The sequence below is a fragment of the Octopus bimaculoides genome, chromosome 8 (assembly GCF_046866305.1).
Source record: "Octopus bimaculoides isolate indiv1 chromosome 8, ASM4686630v1, whole genome shotgun sequence".
NCBI classification, from domain to species: Eukaryota; Metazoa; Mollusca; class Cephalopoda; order Octopoda; family Octopodidae; genus Octopus; species Octopus bimaculoides.
Window position 1 is genome coordinate 92,275,445 of NC_142935.1, and position 17,500 is coordinate 92,292,944.

Below are 17,500 nucleotides of genomic sequence, written 5' to 3' on the forward strand. Positions count from 1 at the left end.
GGGCCAGCTCTGAGACACGTTGTTCGAGCGTAAAGGCAAGGGCAATATTGGGACTGATGGTCCTGTTAGCTTTAACTGATGGAAACTATATTCACATGTATGTGTTGATGGTGGGGAGCTTTCCCGAATAAAAGGAGATACTAAAAGAGCACTAGATTCATCTAGTCTCTACATTAACACGGAAAATGCAATGCTGCTCGCAAAGGCTGAGTGGTTCTACACATTTGTACTACTTCCAGGACCATCATGTTTGAGAAGTGTGGGAAAGGATTATTCTGAAACCTGGATGAATGTCCTTCTTAAAGGAACCAAAATGATTGGCATCATTTTGGAAGGCATCGGATCAAGAGGGTAGTTTGGTACATATTGGAATCCATCTTGGTTTAAATTACAGTCTCGCAAAATTTAACGATGTTGGTATAAGCAGTCTAGATTATATGACGAAATGATTTCTCCAAGCGGTACGAGATGAGTTGTTTGGTTGTATGTGACAACGGGATGTTGTGGCTAAGAGTGAGAAATGCCTAAGAAGATATATCATGCTCATCAAAGTTTCTTGTATGAAGAAAAGAATAGAGATGAGGCAAATGTACTCCTAGAGATAATTATCTTTTAAATTTCTCAAACTCAACGTTTCAGCTGACTTAAAAATACTCTAACCTGGAAGGTCGTTGTGCAGTATATGGATGTGTGTCAATAATTCAAGATAAGACCAGTGCCATTCGAGACCATATGTATGCGGAAACTGTTAGGGTTTGTAATATTGGTGTTAGAAATTGAGAAAGTTATTAACTTTGTTTTCATATTGGCAGCATTAACAAGGGATAAATAAAAGTGTCAAAAAATCTCATCCATTCATCCTCTCTAAGATGCGTAGGGTATGGAGACAAATGTCGTGGATGGAGAAAGAGATCGGGTCAGAGAGTTTTCCACGGTTAAAAGAATCCAGACAGCAGTGAACAAAGCAGTTTTTACTTGGAAGAATGGAAAACGGAGATTTGAGTCAGAATAACTAAAACGATTTTTGTTGCTGATATCCAGATGCTATACACGAGTAACAAGACAAGGTAAGTTTATGTATAAGAAGGCATCAACTTCCGAGACTGATGTTTGTGAAAACGGTGGAGTCTGGACAGATGCAAACTATAGATAAGGGATCATAGATGCAGGCTATAGATAAGGTATCATAGATTAGTGTGTTAGAGATAAACGCAAAGTGTTACTTGCATATAAGTAAGAAGTCATATGCCGAAGATAGGATATATTGGAATCCATGAATGATAGGGAAGAGTAGATAACATTTTCAAGGTTTTTAAATATCATTTTTTGGTATGTTGTGAACGATGGTTTGAGATTAACGGATAGTTCCTATGAAGTGTCTAAACAGAATGCTTGCAACAAAGAATCAAACTTTGCTAAAAGTTCTCATAGGCTTTGTGGTGGCATTAAATCGAGTAGTGTAATGTCCTTACCGGGAAAAATTATATGCATTAAATACATTTTGGGGTCTGGATACCGAATGTTCAAATATTCACGATCGAATCTTGTAGCCATCTTCCATATGAATTTCAAAGACCCTTAATACACAAAGACCTATACTTAAATATGGGATTTCGATTTACAGCTCTAATTTATATGAACAATGTTCATTAACCGAATCGGTAGTATAAAGTGCAAAATTCTTTTGCGTTATTTAATTGCCTACTGTACGTTTCAGGTCCAAATCAAGCAAAGGCTGATTTTTGCATTTCATCCTTTGTGGAGTAGAGGCAAAAAGTACCAGCTGTTTACTGGATCGATGTAATAGACTGGGCTCAGTCTCCAGATTCGAATCCGTATGACTATGTTAAGAAAATCAATATAATGCAGTCCAACATTATAGTCTATGGAATAAAAGACAAATGGCTAAAAGAATACGGAAGAGAAAGAGGTGAAGAATATTGATGGAATAAATAATTAAATATGTCCTTATAATTATTTATTGATTTTTCCTTTCAAATTAGTCTCACTTGGATTCTATAATTATGAGGCGTCAACATAATTTATCTTTTATGTATTTCAGATATAATGGATCGCACATTTCTCTTCTTTATTTTGAATTCATTTTTATTGATGCACTTGAACACTTGCAGATTTGACAATTCAAGGACCCTCGTCCGTAATAAAGTGAATGAAAAGCTATATAGCTCCACAGCTGCTATATTTGTATATTTTTCGAAAGAGACATAGTATAGAGAAATTGCTTTTGTAATTGACTAACTTTTGTTAAAAATAAAGGAAATAAATTGCCTCGCATATGTTCAGTTACAAACGAGATCGTATTTACTACGTTTTTCTTTTTTTTTTATATATATGAAATATGTGCAGGAAAACTGAAGTAGTTGCAAAAGAGGGAAGTCTCACCCACACGTAAGTACATAAGTTGTAGTGCTTGACTCAAATATGTTTTCAGCTGCTTCGTTTCTTTATGACTTGTACACACATACACACACACACACACACACACACACACACACACACACACACACACACACACACACAAAAATTGCTTCCGTGTCTCGCAACAAAACAAGTGACCCCATTCTAGACAGATAATTCAGATCCTTAAAAGAGACAAGATACCAGTCCATAAGTACAGAAATGGTCGGTTCTCATCACTTAATCACTTGATTATTTCTCAATACTTAATTTTATTCGCCATTTTATTCTTCAGTCTCTTTAGAGAACTTTCTTCTTTGTAATCTGACCATTAATATAGAATGAAAATCTATAGTCAAGCCAATACTTTTCTTTTCTTCTGTTTGATTTTTATTTACGCATTTTGAATTTTAATTGTATCCCTATGCCTACAGGTTTAGCTGTGTCTTTAAACTGTTGAATAGGACATACCATTCTGGGTATGTATTATCCCACTGCGTTAAATGACGAGAGGGCCCGATGAAGAATTTCTGTGCACAGTCACTTGAGGAGGTACATTTTACACCTTAGAGGTGGGATAATGATTGTACAACACATCAGCAATGAACTAAAGGTGTAAAATATGTCAAAACAATTGTAGTAATTTTAAATAGGTAATTTCTTTCCATATTGTATCGTTTCTCTCTCTCTCTCTCTCTCTCTCTCTCTCTCTCTCTCTCTTTCTCTATCTATGTATATATATATATATATATATATATGTGTGTGTGTGTGTGCGCATGCGTACAAGGGCATAGAATCGATATTTACTAAGATAAAAATACACACAGCCATATATATATATATATATATATATATATATATATATATATATATATATATATATATATATATATATATATATATATATATATATATATATATATATAATGTGTGTATGTATATATGCACATGTATTTTGTGTGTGAGTGTGTATGTGTGCGAGGCTAGGATAAAAATACCAAAATTAATTATTCATTTTCAATCAGTAGATATAAAGTTTTTCTGCGTTGAACACTTTTTACCTATTGTCGTATATATATATCAGTTTGAGTGTTACAATTTTTCTTCGTCAGAATATTCAATACTAGCTAGAGACTCACTGAAATACTGAAATAAATTCTTTAAAAAATGTAATCATTATCAGATATATCAGGTAGATCAAGCAATGAAATTTTACTAAATTGTTAATAATAGATCTCTGTTGACTAAATAATTTATGTACATATTTTAAAGTCGTTGGGTTTATGGTCACGATAAAAATGACTATTATGTTTCAGATAGTCATCAAAGAAATTTGCTATAAAAGTGTTGTTTTTGATAGTGATAAAGATGCTAATTTCTTTAAAATGATGTAGTTCCCCCCACCAATCTTTTTTGTGAGTGTGTATGTGCTTGTGTGAGAAAAAAGAAGTCGTACTACAAACCGCATGTGATCACATGATTTAGGTGAGTAAGTGTGTTCAGTAATTCGGATGAAAAGAAGGAACATTTCTAAGCGCAATCAGCTATAAAACAAGTGGTACAAAAGGAAGTGTGACGACCATAAAGCAACTGCACTTCAAGATTTGCATACGAATTTATCCCCCCACCCAAGAACTAGGGGTACTTCAATCCCAGTGAGTCACATGCTAGAATCTTAACAAATGCTGCTACTTCAGATCAGTGTAGATCTGGAAACAATGTTGGCTAAGTGGTTGTTCCACAGTCCTCATAACAAGGAAATTCCTGTACCAGGGCCCCACTATCTGATGTAATTTAAAGTCATACTCATATTCATATATGTGCACTTGCATATTTGTGAGTGAGTGTATATATATCAGTCACTATTGATGATACCTACGAAATAAGTGAAACTAGTCTAGTATAGTGATTCTAGAGACGGGCACAGGGCGGTTACCTCTTCCGTCAGTGTATATACACACACACACACACACACACACACACACACACATATATATATATATATATATATATATATATATATATATATATATATATATATATATATATATATATATATATTGCGCTCTTCTTACAGCATTAAGTGTTATCTCTTATTGTTAGTAATGTAGGTGCTTCGCCACTCTCAGTCACATTTAGTGACGATTAAACTTTTCTTTTATGGTATTATATCGCACCAAGTTGTTTATATTCATTTATATTAATCACAACAGTCCGACGAACAGGAAATTGAAACTCTCAGTCACAGTTTTTTGTGATGTCTTTGCAGCTTTAATTAAAACGCATATTACTCAACCCCCGCAGTTCGAGTACTATTTCGTCCCCGTTGTTTTGCATTTATGTGCCTACTTAAACACACACACACACACACACGCACACACACACACATATATATACACACATATATACACACACTCATACACACACACACACACACGCATATATATATATATATATATATATATATATATATATATATATATATATATATATATATATATATATATATATATATATGAACAATTTATGTCTTAATAGACACAAGATGTGATCTATTTCTAGCGCATTAATTGTCCACGTTAGTGGTCGACGTTATTTTTTAAAATGCACCTTAATCCCCTGAGATTGCAGATTATATTTCTGAATCTCTTTGATTCTTTAGATGTGCTGGCCTCCTGATAATTAATCGATATTAATTAATATATGACTAATTACCAGATTTTATAATATATATATATATATATATATATATATATATAACCTTCGAACAGATAGTCGGCGGCGCCGCCTGGCTGGAGCTTGGCTGCTCTGCATTGACAAGGGGCAACACCCTGAAACTAGTCTGCAGATGCCAAACCAGCAAGGGGACACTGCTGACCTCCCCTGTTCGAAGGTTATAAAGGACACAGGTTTCGTGTGTCACATAGCTAGCTAGAGGCGATGGCTTCTTGGAGCTAATTCACGGCAGCTTTCGTCCTAATTTTGGGACTGCCATGTTGGCTTGGCGATAACTATTAATTTCCAGTACCGCTGCCGTAGTCTCCTTTAGAGAGACTTAGAAATATTAATAACTCTCTCTCTCTCTCTCTCTCTCTCTCTCTCTCTCTCTCTCTCTCTTTCTATATATATATATATATATATATATATACGGATCAAAATAGTTTGATTCGGATTCCGTGCAGCTTAATGTTTCGAAGCCACCAACTGGACTTTTCATCCGGCCAGGGGAATTTCGAATAAATATGGTAGTGCAGGGAGTTCAAGTCTGTACCGGCAGATGGGCTACAATTGGTCAAGGAATGTCATCTGTTGTATTTGTATTATCACAAGTAATACTGTGATACCACTGGACCTTTATTTACCAATTCCAGCCCATCTGCTTGTAGCCATCTTGATATTTCTCTCTCTCTATCTCTCTCTGTCCCGCTCTCTCTCTCTCTCTCTCTCTCTCTCTCTCTCTCTCTCTCTATATATATATATATATATATATATATATATATATATATAAAGAAGCGCACACGCATACATGCATACACATACATAATTACTATTATAAATGTAGTGCTTTAAATATGAAAATTTTTTTACAGCGTCTGCGACACTCGCTAAACTCGGAGTAATAACCGAATGAACTTCCAGCCATGAAACAAACTTTCTCTCTAAATACGTATTCATATACACATAAGTATGTATGTATGTATGTATGTATGTATGTATGTATGTATGTACATGTATGTGTATATGTGTATGTTTGTTAGTGTAATTATTCACATTTTATTAATTTCTTGTACACATATAAATATAGTTATGTGCAGTTTGAATATATAATTCGATTTATTAACACAAATGACATTAGATATCCTAACTTGTTTGATATTTAGTGAAGGAATAATATGGCGTCAAAATGACGCTTATAAATGAAAGTAAAATGATTAACAGAGCGTGCCTCAGATTATTAATAGAAATATGAGCAGAAACACCACGACGGCAACGGCAACTACCACCACTACCACCATTACTATAAACACGTTAGATTGATAGCCATAATTAGTTGAATGTTTCAAAACTAATAACGCTAAAATTAATAAACGATTAATTTTAATTATGATATGAAATGTGACGATTTTGCAAATATATAAGTGACATGAGATTTATATACACGTAAGCAAAGCAAGTCAATGGATCTCAGTTGATTTCGAGGGCGAGTGTTCAAATTGTTTCATCATCCGGAATTTATAATCAACAAATTATGGTCTAAAAATTCTTCTATTCCCTAGTCACTAGTTCACTCAGTGTTATACGTAAGTATTATTAGCGTCAGTTAGTAAGTTGTCTGCGATTTGTCTCCCGATCATATCAGCTAGTGATGGGATAATAATATCATAATGGCTGTTACAACAGCCGTCACGTGCCTTAATTTGGTAAACGACATTCTTGCGTTTTATTTTTTTTCCTCTTTTGAAATGTAAAATTTTAAATTTTGTATCTCAGAATTCACCACCGAAGTGCAAATTTTACGTCAAACTACCCCAATATAAGCTGGACGAGCTGGCTTATTTCGGAAAAAATCCAACAAAAATTCGAACGCCAAAAATATTAAACAACAAATTTGAAAGAAAACTTACGAGCCACAAACAAGTGTCGTCTTTCCAAACACAAAGAATAACAGAAATAACAGCAGTAGCAGCAGTAACAACAACAACATCAAACAACTACAACATCAACAACACCAACAACAGCAACAACAACAATAATGACTTGATGCAAGGTTCTTAACCATGGAATCCATTTTGCACAAACAGAAAGAAAAGGAGTGAGAGCGAGAGGAGAGGGAGCAAGAGAGAGAAATGGAAAAGCACACAGACACACCACACACGCTAACATGCTCACACGCACACGTACATGCACGCGCGCATGCACACACACATTGTCTTTGTATTTGAGATAAAACTGAAAGTGATAAATACCTACACGTCACAAATGTATAAACTACCTATAAGCTTTATGTTCGAAAACCTTACACTTTTCTTCTACCTTAAGTGTTCGTACTGCTTCAACTGTCTTCAACCTAAAGAAGTATTGGCACGTGAGGGTATGCTCTTTACTCTTTACTCTTTTACTTGTTTCAGTCATTTGACTGCGGCCATGCTGGAGCATCGCCTTTAGTCGGGCAAATCGACCCCAGGACTTATTCCTTGGAAGCCTAGTAATTATTCTATCTCTCTCTTTTTGCCGAACCGCTAAGTTACGGGGACGTAAACACACCGGCATCGGTTGTCAAACGTTGTTGGTGGACAATCACAGAGACGCAAGCACATATATATATATATATATATATATATATATATATATATATATATATATATATATATATACGACGGGCTTCTTTCAGTTTCCGTCTACCAAATCCACTCACAAGGCTTTGGTCGGCCCGAGGCTATAGTAGAAGACACTTGCTCAAGTTGCCACGCAGTGGGACCGAACCCAGAACCATGTGGTTGGTAAGCAAGCTACTTACCCCACAGCCACTCCTGCGCCTATACTTCAGTTTATCAACATATTTTTACCTATCGTATTATTTCTTAACATGAACATATACTCGGAAATGTAATTCGGATATATTTATCAAATACACTCGAATTCGACTTGGCTTCGTTAATTTATCTTCACATATTAGTAGCTTCTAAAGAAATAAGCACATACAAAAACCACATCCTAATGCTCATAAAACTGTATATAAAAATATGAACTGTTCATGGAAATAATTCTACAGAGTCTTCTGGAAATTTTATCGACTAAAATATTGGAGGAATATATGAAGATCAATATAAATAAGTACTAATTTCTTCGGCGATAAAAACAGTAAAGGTAACGAAAGAAAATAAACAACAGTAATGTTGATGGCGATGATAATGATGATGGTTTCTCATAATTTAATAATGATGACAAAATAATAATAATAATAATAATGATGATGATGATGATGATGATGATGATGATAATAATAATAATAATAATAACAAATAATAATAATAATAATAATAATAATAATAATAATAATAATAATAATAATAATAATGATAATAATAATAATAATAATAATAAATAATGATAATAACAATAATAATGATAATAATGATAATAATAATTATAATAATAATAATAATAATGATAAAAATAATAATAATAATAATAATAATGATAATAATAATAATGATGATGATAATAATAATAATAATAATAATAATAATCATAATAATAATAATAATAATAATAATAATAATAATAATAATAATAATAATGATAATAATGATAATAATAATAATAATAATAATAATAATAATAATAATAATAATTATTATTATTATTATTATTATTATCATTATTATTATTATTATTATTATTATTATTATTATTATTATTATTATTTCTAATACAGGCACAAGGCCTTAGATTTGGGGGAGCGGGATAATCGATTACGTGGACCTCAGTGCTCAACTGGTACTTATTTTATCGCTCTCGGAAGGATGAAAGGCAAAGTTGACCTCGAATAATAATAATGATGGAAGCAGAGAATTAAAGGCGATATTAAAACTTTGCGTAAAAATCTGAGTCGCATAAAAGAATGGTCCAACAGGCAATGGGGAAATGCTAAAAAAATTTCCAAAGGCACATGTTGACACAAAATTCCAAATAGAAAAGAAAGTGTTCAAAACTGTTATCGAAACCTTAAAACAACTTTTGCGGGCCAAAACATTAAAGGTGCAACGTTACAATGATTGCGTATCGCAGTTCCAGCAAAACAGGTTATTCTCAAATAACTGGAGGCAGATTTTTAAGAGATTAGGAGGAGATATAGTAGATAGCATACATCCTGAAGCAGAGGAAACCCGCCAATTTTGGAATAATATCTGGGGATTAGAAGTTACCCGTAACCGCAGTACTGAGTGGATTCATTCCGTCAGATCCGAAGTGAATCACATGCAGGCTGCACGACAGGACCATGTGCGCATAACAACGGAAGATGTAATTGCACAAGTATGAAAACTGCCAAATTCGAAAGCAGCAGGATAAGATGGCATTCAAGGCTACTGGCGCAAGTGGTTTAAGTTAACACACGAGCGAATTGCGTTGCAATTAGACAATTGCCTACAAGGAGGTGCAGTTCCGGAGTGGATTCCAGAGGCTAAGACAACATTGTTGATGAAAGATCAGCGAAAGAGCAATGAAGTTGTCAATTATCCACCCATTGCTTGTCTTGACCCCTTATGGAAAGTATAAACAGGCATCCTCGCAGGGAAGATATATACGTTCCTTGCAGAAAACGATCTACTTCCATTAGATCAAAAGGGATGCCGAAAAGGATCCAAGGGCAGCAAAGTACATCTTGTGATAGACAAGGTTGTAATGAAGAACTGCAAACAGTACGAAAAATATTTGTGCACGGCCTGAATAGACTTTAAAAATCCTTATGACAAGTTGCCGCTTTTGTGGATTTTGGAAACGCTCGACATATTTGGAATAGATCAGAACGTGTGCACTGAATAAGATGAGCATGTTTAGTTGGAAAGCAGGTCTTTTCTGTAGCAACCAGCACTTAGCCAAAGTAACAATCAAAAGAGGGATCTTCCAAGGAGACTCTTGCTCACCTTCGTTATTTGTTATATCCTTGATCCCACTTTCGGTAGCCTTACGCAGTGTCAACGTGCACTATGAGCTGAGAAAGAATGGACCTCGTCTCAACCACCTCCTCTTCATGGATGATTTAAAACTGTTCGCAAACACAGAGCCTGAAATGGAGAGGCTGGTTGAAACTCTACAGATGTGCAGCAAGGATGTAGGGATGGAAGTCGTTATCTTGAAGTGTGCGATGCTCACTTTAAAACGGGGGAAAAGAGCAGATGGTAAGGGAATGGAATGGCCAAACAGAGAGAGAATAGAAGACCCGGATGATAATGGGCACAAGTACTTTGGGATGCTGGCGCTCGACAATATCTTGCACAGAGAAATGAAGGACAAGGTTATCAATGCATATTTGAAGCACCGCAAAGCTCTCTTGAAATAAAAACTGAACTCAAGGAACCTTGTGACTGACATCAGCATATGGGCTGTTGCTGTAGTCTGCTATAGTGCACCCATCCTGAAATGGACACGAGCGAAGAATAACCAACTCCATCACAAAACCCGAAAGACAATGACATTGCATGGTGCCCTCCACACTAAGGAGAACGTACACAGGTTCTACATGAAATGGGGTAAAGGTAGACGTGGGCTGATTAGCGTACGGGAGCGCATCAACAGCGAACATAGAAACATGGCAGAGCACTTGGTAAATAGCAAAGAAGACCTGCTACAATATGCTGCTAATGCAGAAGCATTTACCAAAAATGGACGTGAGAGTGCTAATCGATTCCAATCACGAATAGCCAACGAGAGAGAAGAAACTACTCCGCATGGAATTATATAGTCAGTTCCACCGAGGAACGAACAATTTAAAAGATCAAGAAACATCATGGAGGTGGCCCAGGAAGGGTGGCCTAAAAAAGAAGACTGGAAGCCTCATCATCGCTACCCAGGATCAGGCATTGAATACCAACTCAGTAAAAACAGATATATATCACACAAGTGCAATGGAACTCTGCAGAATGCATGGGAAGAGGGTTGAAAGCGTGACTCACATTGTTAGTGCTTATGAAAGCCTTGTTCAGAAAGAGTGAAAGCGTAGACACGACAAGGTAGCCCAAATCCTTCACTGGCTACTGTGCCGGAAGTAGGATACTAGGTTACGGGTGCTTGCTACCAATATACACCAGAAAAGGTAATGGACGAAAAGGGGAAAGCAGAAATCCTTTGGGATTTCTTCAAGAAAGACAAGGCGTTAGAGCACCGAAGGGTGGACATAGTAACCTTTAGGAGAGACAAATGAATATGCCTAACAATCGACGTGGCAGTGCCGGGAGATCAACATTCTATTATGAAAGAAAGAAAAAAGATTGATAAGTATGTAGGGCTGAAAATTGAGATCACAAAGATGTGGCAGCTACCCGAGTCAAATATAAAGGTTGTCCCTATTGTCATCGGTTGTCCCTATTTCATGTTATCGCCGACTCAATATTAGTAGTAATGAAAATTTTAAAAACTGATATATAACGGTGAAAGAGATAAGTATATCTTGGCGACTGTTGGGATAACTGCGATGTTGAGCTTCATGGTTTGTGTCTATTAATATAGAGACGACAGAGCAAAATAAACAACAGTCTGACTACTGCTACTACTACTACTATTACTACTACTACTACTGCCGCCACCACCACCACTATCACCACCGTCACTACTACAACGACTGTTATTGCTTCTGCAACCAGAACACCAACTGCTGCCAAGGATACTGCTGTTGCTGCTGCTGATGGTGATGATGAAGATCCGGTTACTGAATATTAATTGTGCATTGTTGTGATTATTGTACTGTCATTGTTATTCTCCTTGTTATTATTATCATTGTTATAATTATAGCATTATTATTTGATTTCTAGCAATAATATTGATAGTGATAATGTCGTAGAAATTATATTAAGGGTAATTACAAATATATCATCAACAAAGGAGAGAAACGAAAACAGATAAAACTGAAGAGTATGAAAAACAAAAGGATAGAGGATAGAAAGGAATAATAATAATAATAATAATAATAATAATAATAATAATAATAATAATAATAATAATAATAATAATAGAAGAAGAAGAGGAAGGAAGGAGATGGTAATGAAGAAATGGAATGACGTTGGAGAAAAGCAATAAAAAACAAAAGCATAAGCTGGAAAATCTTGCAAAAGCATTTGTCTGAAAAAGTGTCTAAAAATATGAAGAATCAGGAAAATGTGAGAAGCACACAGAATTGTTGATGTAGATTAAAATGATAATTATATGAAATAACAATAAAACTATATGATTATATCTACAAAATGCTAATATTCACGTACAAGATACGAAACAACCGATAATTTGCGTATTAATTGTCTGCTAACTTCACAGCTTAATTGAAAAAGACCTAAAGTGTCTATAGATAAGTTTTGTTATGATTGCTTTATAGGTTTTTCTATTGCTTACTGGAAATATTTTGTTTTCTTCAGACTGTTTTGGTTTGAATCGTGCTTAGAATAACTGCTGCCTGTTGACCAGTCACACGCATTTCTCATTCTTTACTAATATGTCTCACTCTCCCTCTGTCTGTCTCATGCACTTTCTAGCTTTCTCTCATCCCTGTCGTATACTTCGCACCATAGGTACAGGCGCACGCACACGCATATATTCATGAATATATAAGTGAAAACATATTAAACTAATCAATCGTAATATTCCACTACAGTTTTAATATCATTAATTGGAATATTGTCGGAGCTTCAGCAGCAACCACAGCAGCAACAACAACAGTAACAGCAGCGACACCAATAACAATGCTTACAAGAGCAGTAATACTCGTTTTTAGTAGATGCATATGGCATAAACTTTGGCAAGAGGCATCTAGACATTTACATCGTACCCAGTATAGCGGGGAAAACGAGCTGACATTCAATGCTATAGTTAGGTGGTATACATCGAAAGACACGACTGGTTTCCGGACGCATTCCCTACGTAGCAACAATTCTTCAACAAAAATCAAAATTTACTAATGCAACGTAGGAACGTTTAGTCAGCACGCACGTACCGTGGACATACTTAACTTCTGGCATTAGATCTTATCATGAAACGGAAATTATCCACTCTGTGCCCAAAGAATTTTTAGAAGCTGTTTGCAGTCTCTGGCTTCAAGGAACTCCAGAAGAGGTTGGATAGACTTTTGTCATCGATGTCCAGATTCGTCATCTCTCCGTCGTTACGCATGCTCACCACTAATTCATTACAGAACGCGACATTGGATATCCTTGTAGTGGCACTGTCCAGGTGGCAGAGCGTTTTGAACTTTCAGGAACATTCTCGATGCTAAAATGTAAAAACAATACACTTCATTCTAGACGTAAGTCATTATTGCTGATCGTTTGGAAACATGAGAAAGGCCTATCGCAAGAAAAATGTTCTCTCCAGATCGCCTTTGTTTATGTGGTAGATGTTTGAGGGTGCATGACGCAAAGTTATTGGTGTTGTATTCACGATCACGATATCGTGGTTTCACTTTCTGGACTGGGTGGGGCGATGTGCTCATGAGCAAAGCACTTTATCTTACGTTGCTCTGGGAACATTTCAACAATTGACGCTTGGTACACTGTACAACTGTACAATGTCCCTCGTCGATTTAATGGAAGGAGTTAGATAATGTACAACACAACCATTTGATCAATATAAATAACTTACACGTGCGGTTTGTTCAGCAAGAAATTGCAGAACAGGCTTTCTCAGACGACAAGAGACTGCCACCAATTTGTCGGGGTCTCGCTCACAGGGATCAATATATTTCTGCTGGTGTGTTTGCTTTATGTCTGATTATATCCTGAGAACAAATACTTAGCATGAAACTTAGCATTTCTCTTTTTGTTTAATTTTTCAACCCTGTTATGATGAAGTACAAAGTCGATCACTGCTAAATTTGAAATTAGAAGACAAAGAGCAGAAAGAAACATTGCTTTGTAATCTTGGCACAAGGGGAGACATTTCGAGGAAGAGGCTAAGTCGATTACACCGACCCCTCTTCTCAATTGGTACTTAATCTATCGTCCCCGAAAGGATAAAAGGCACCGCCAACCGCGGCGGAATTTGAATTCAGGATGTAGAAACGGACAAAGTTCTGCTCAGCATTTTGCTGAGCCTGGTAAATATTCTATCAGCTCATCGTCCTAGAAAGATATATTAGTTTCAAATATCGGGGAACGGGTTAAGTCGATTACATCGACCCCAGTGTTCAACTAATACTTGTTTTATCGATTACGAAAGGTTGAATGACAAAGTAAACCTCGGCGGAATTTGAACTCACAACGTAAAGACGGACGAAATGTTACTAAGTATCTTGGGCGGCGTGCTAACGATTCTGCTCGCTCTCTGTCCTAGAGCCAAAGGAAATAATGGTTACAAATTTTGTCGCAAGGGCAGCGATTTGAGTGGAGGGGAGGTGTCGATTTCATCGACTCCACTGTTTAACTGGTATTTATTTTATCGATCCCGAAAAGATAAAGGGCAAAATCAACATCGGCAGAATTTGAACCCAGAATGTAGCCAGGGAGGAAATACCGCTAAGCAATTTTTTTTCCGGCGTGCTAACGATTCTGTCAGCGTGCAACCTTCGAGCCGAAATAAATAATGCGAGGCGTTTTGTACGATAATCAACGGTGTCTGGCAAATAATGACGTTTTGTGTGACGCTTACATGGAAAGATTCAAGATCACACAACACACACACACACACACACACACACACACACACACACACACACACACACACACACACACACACACACACAGACATACACACACAGTCACTCTACAAACACACAAACAACGTACACACTCACACCTCCCTCACCCACAGTAGCAGATAAGTTCGATTCATCAAAGAATAATATAACATAATTCCGCTGAAGATCACGCATAGCTCCCCGCCTCGCTCTTTCCCTCTCAGTCACACATATGTCGCTCTCTTTTGTCTTTCATACTCCATCTTTTTTCTCCGCATTTCCTTGTCTCCCTCACACTACTCTCTCGTAACCTTCCCGATAATCCATCTTAGGCGCTATATATCAAGGTATATAAATGTACTTTAAAAGAAACAGATATCGCAGTATTGCGACACACTTTCAATGATTCATTTCTACAACACTCTCCCTCTCCCCCCTTCTCTTTATCTCTGTCGCTCTCTCTCCTCTTCATAACTCTCTAGCAATCTATCTATCTGTCTATCTATCTATCTATAAAAAGGCAAAAGAGAGTCACTCACTGTTATAGTTTCTGTAATGACAATATTGACCAAGGTTACCGTGGTCTTTTCCGTAGGCTTTTCTTTCCACGGCTAAACCTAAACTGTCCTCCCCTCTTTTTACACGAGAACATTACTGTTTGATACACGATCCCTATTGATCGCTCTTTTTTGTTTTTCTCGATCCCTTTTGATCGAACTGCCCCCTTTTTCCTTCCTACGATCCCTTTTGATCGACATATACCCTTTTTTTTTTTGTCCTTCCCCCTCCCAAAAAGAAAAGCTCTACATTGTATTTGTCCCATCTTTGTTGAGCCCTGTGTGGCTAATAAAAGAAATGTATGTATCTATCTATCTATCTATCTATCCATCCACCTATCTATCTATCTATCTATCTATCTATCTATCTATCTATCTATCTATCCTCCTCCTCTCTCTCTCTCTCTCTCTCTCTCTCTCTCTCTCACCTGAATTACTTTGTGTTGTATGATGTAGTACTGACGATAGTCGTGGTGGCTTTAGTCTTCTCTTCATTTCCTAATTCATCGTCTGACTGTCTTCTGTCTGTTTGTCATTCTTTACTTGCCGCCATCATTCAAGTTTCTTTTATTTTGACATCTTTCTTTTACCTATTTCTTTTAGTCTTTGTCTCGTTTACTACTCTATTTTTCGCTGTTTCTTTTCCCAGCTTTCATCTATTTCTATGCCGCTCTATACGTAGACTTGCCATCTATATAATACGTGTCTCCCATTCGTTATTCACCTTTCCCAATTTCCTCCATTAAACCCCTCCCCCTCCATCTCTTACTTGATATGTTTGGAAGAAACACACAAAAAGCAACAAATTGTCAATATATTGTTTTATTCTAGTTGCTGATTTTGGGGAGATGATGACGGTGACGATGATGCTGATGTGGTTTCTCTTGCTGACTGCTGTTCACACCACCACCACCATAACCACCATCACCATAACTACCATCATCACCACTATAACCATAACCACACCATCATAACCACCACCACCATAACCACCACCACTGCCCGACATTCACCTCCACAACCACTATCACCACAAGAATAACAGCAAATCAACAAAAACAACAACAACAACAACTACTACTACTACTACTACTACTACTACTACTGTTACTGGTGAAGCGAGCTGACAGAATCATTTGCACATCGGACACATTACTTCGTCTCATTTTATCCGCCTTCACGTCCGGGGTGAAAATTCCTTTCATCTTTCAGGGGTCGATAAAATAAATATCAGTTGATATAATCGACTTAAACCGCCCCACAAATTTTTAGGCTTCGTGTCTTTAGAAGGAATTTTTTTTATTAGAACTGGCAGGATCATTAAGAAGCTGGACAAAATGCAGAGAAGATTTTTTCTGCCTTCACAGTCGGGGTTCGAAGTACGCTGAGGTCGGCTTTGCATTTCATCTTAACGAGGAAGACAAAGAAACTGCCAGTTGTGGACGGAGGTCAATATAATCGACCTACTTATTCCTTGAAAATTTCTGGCCTTGTGCTATTATTTAGAATGATGATAATGATGATGTTAATCATCATCATTATTATCTTTTAGTTAGAGAGCAGCGCATGCCATCAAAGCGACATAGGGGTACATATATACGAAGCCCAATATACCCATCATGACTACCCGTTTGTACACCAGGTACATGTATCACAACCATACGTGCGCGACATGGTGATCTCGTATCAAGATTAACAGCGCATGATTTCGGAGGTGGGGTCCAGCTAGACGTTTTTTCGGGTCGAGCTGCCCATCCCAATCAATAGATCCCTTAATAAGATTTGTTTGAGGATGATGAATGAAACATACATGTTTCCAGAGGTAAATTATCCCAACCACCCCCAAAATTCCTCTCAATACATGACTATGATGCTCCCCCACTACTTCTGCTCGTGATCAGAGATGCACATATCGTCAGCCACAAAGGGTCATGCTGGACTGGCTAAGGCCAAATAAATGACAAGCAAATCTGGTACTGAGGAGAATATTTGCTGTAGCCCATCATTTATACTAAGACAAAGCAATGTACAGGATAACACTTCCAATCAGTTAAGATGAGCAGCATGAAAGCTACTGCCTGGTACTGCATCAGGGCATATTATTATTATTATTATTATTATTATTATTGTTATTATTATTATT

At 36.6% G+C, this 17,500-nt stretch overlaps 1 long non-coding RNA gene across 1 annotated transcript in view; it reads left to right on the forward strand.

Moving 5' to 3' along the window:
* LOC149134504 (uncharacterized) overlaps positions 1-2,339 on the forward strand; it is a 90,885-nt gene extending 88,546 nt beyond the window's left edge. The window contains exon 3 of the long non-coding RNA XR_016242948.1: positions 2,063-2,339. This is a non-coding gene — a long non-coding RNA (uncharacterized LOC149134504). The remainder of the gene's footprint in view (positions 1-2,062) is intronic.
* The last annotated feature ends 15,161 nt before the right edge of the window (positions 2,340-17,500 follow it).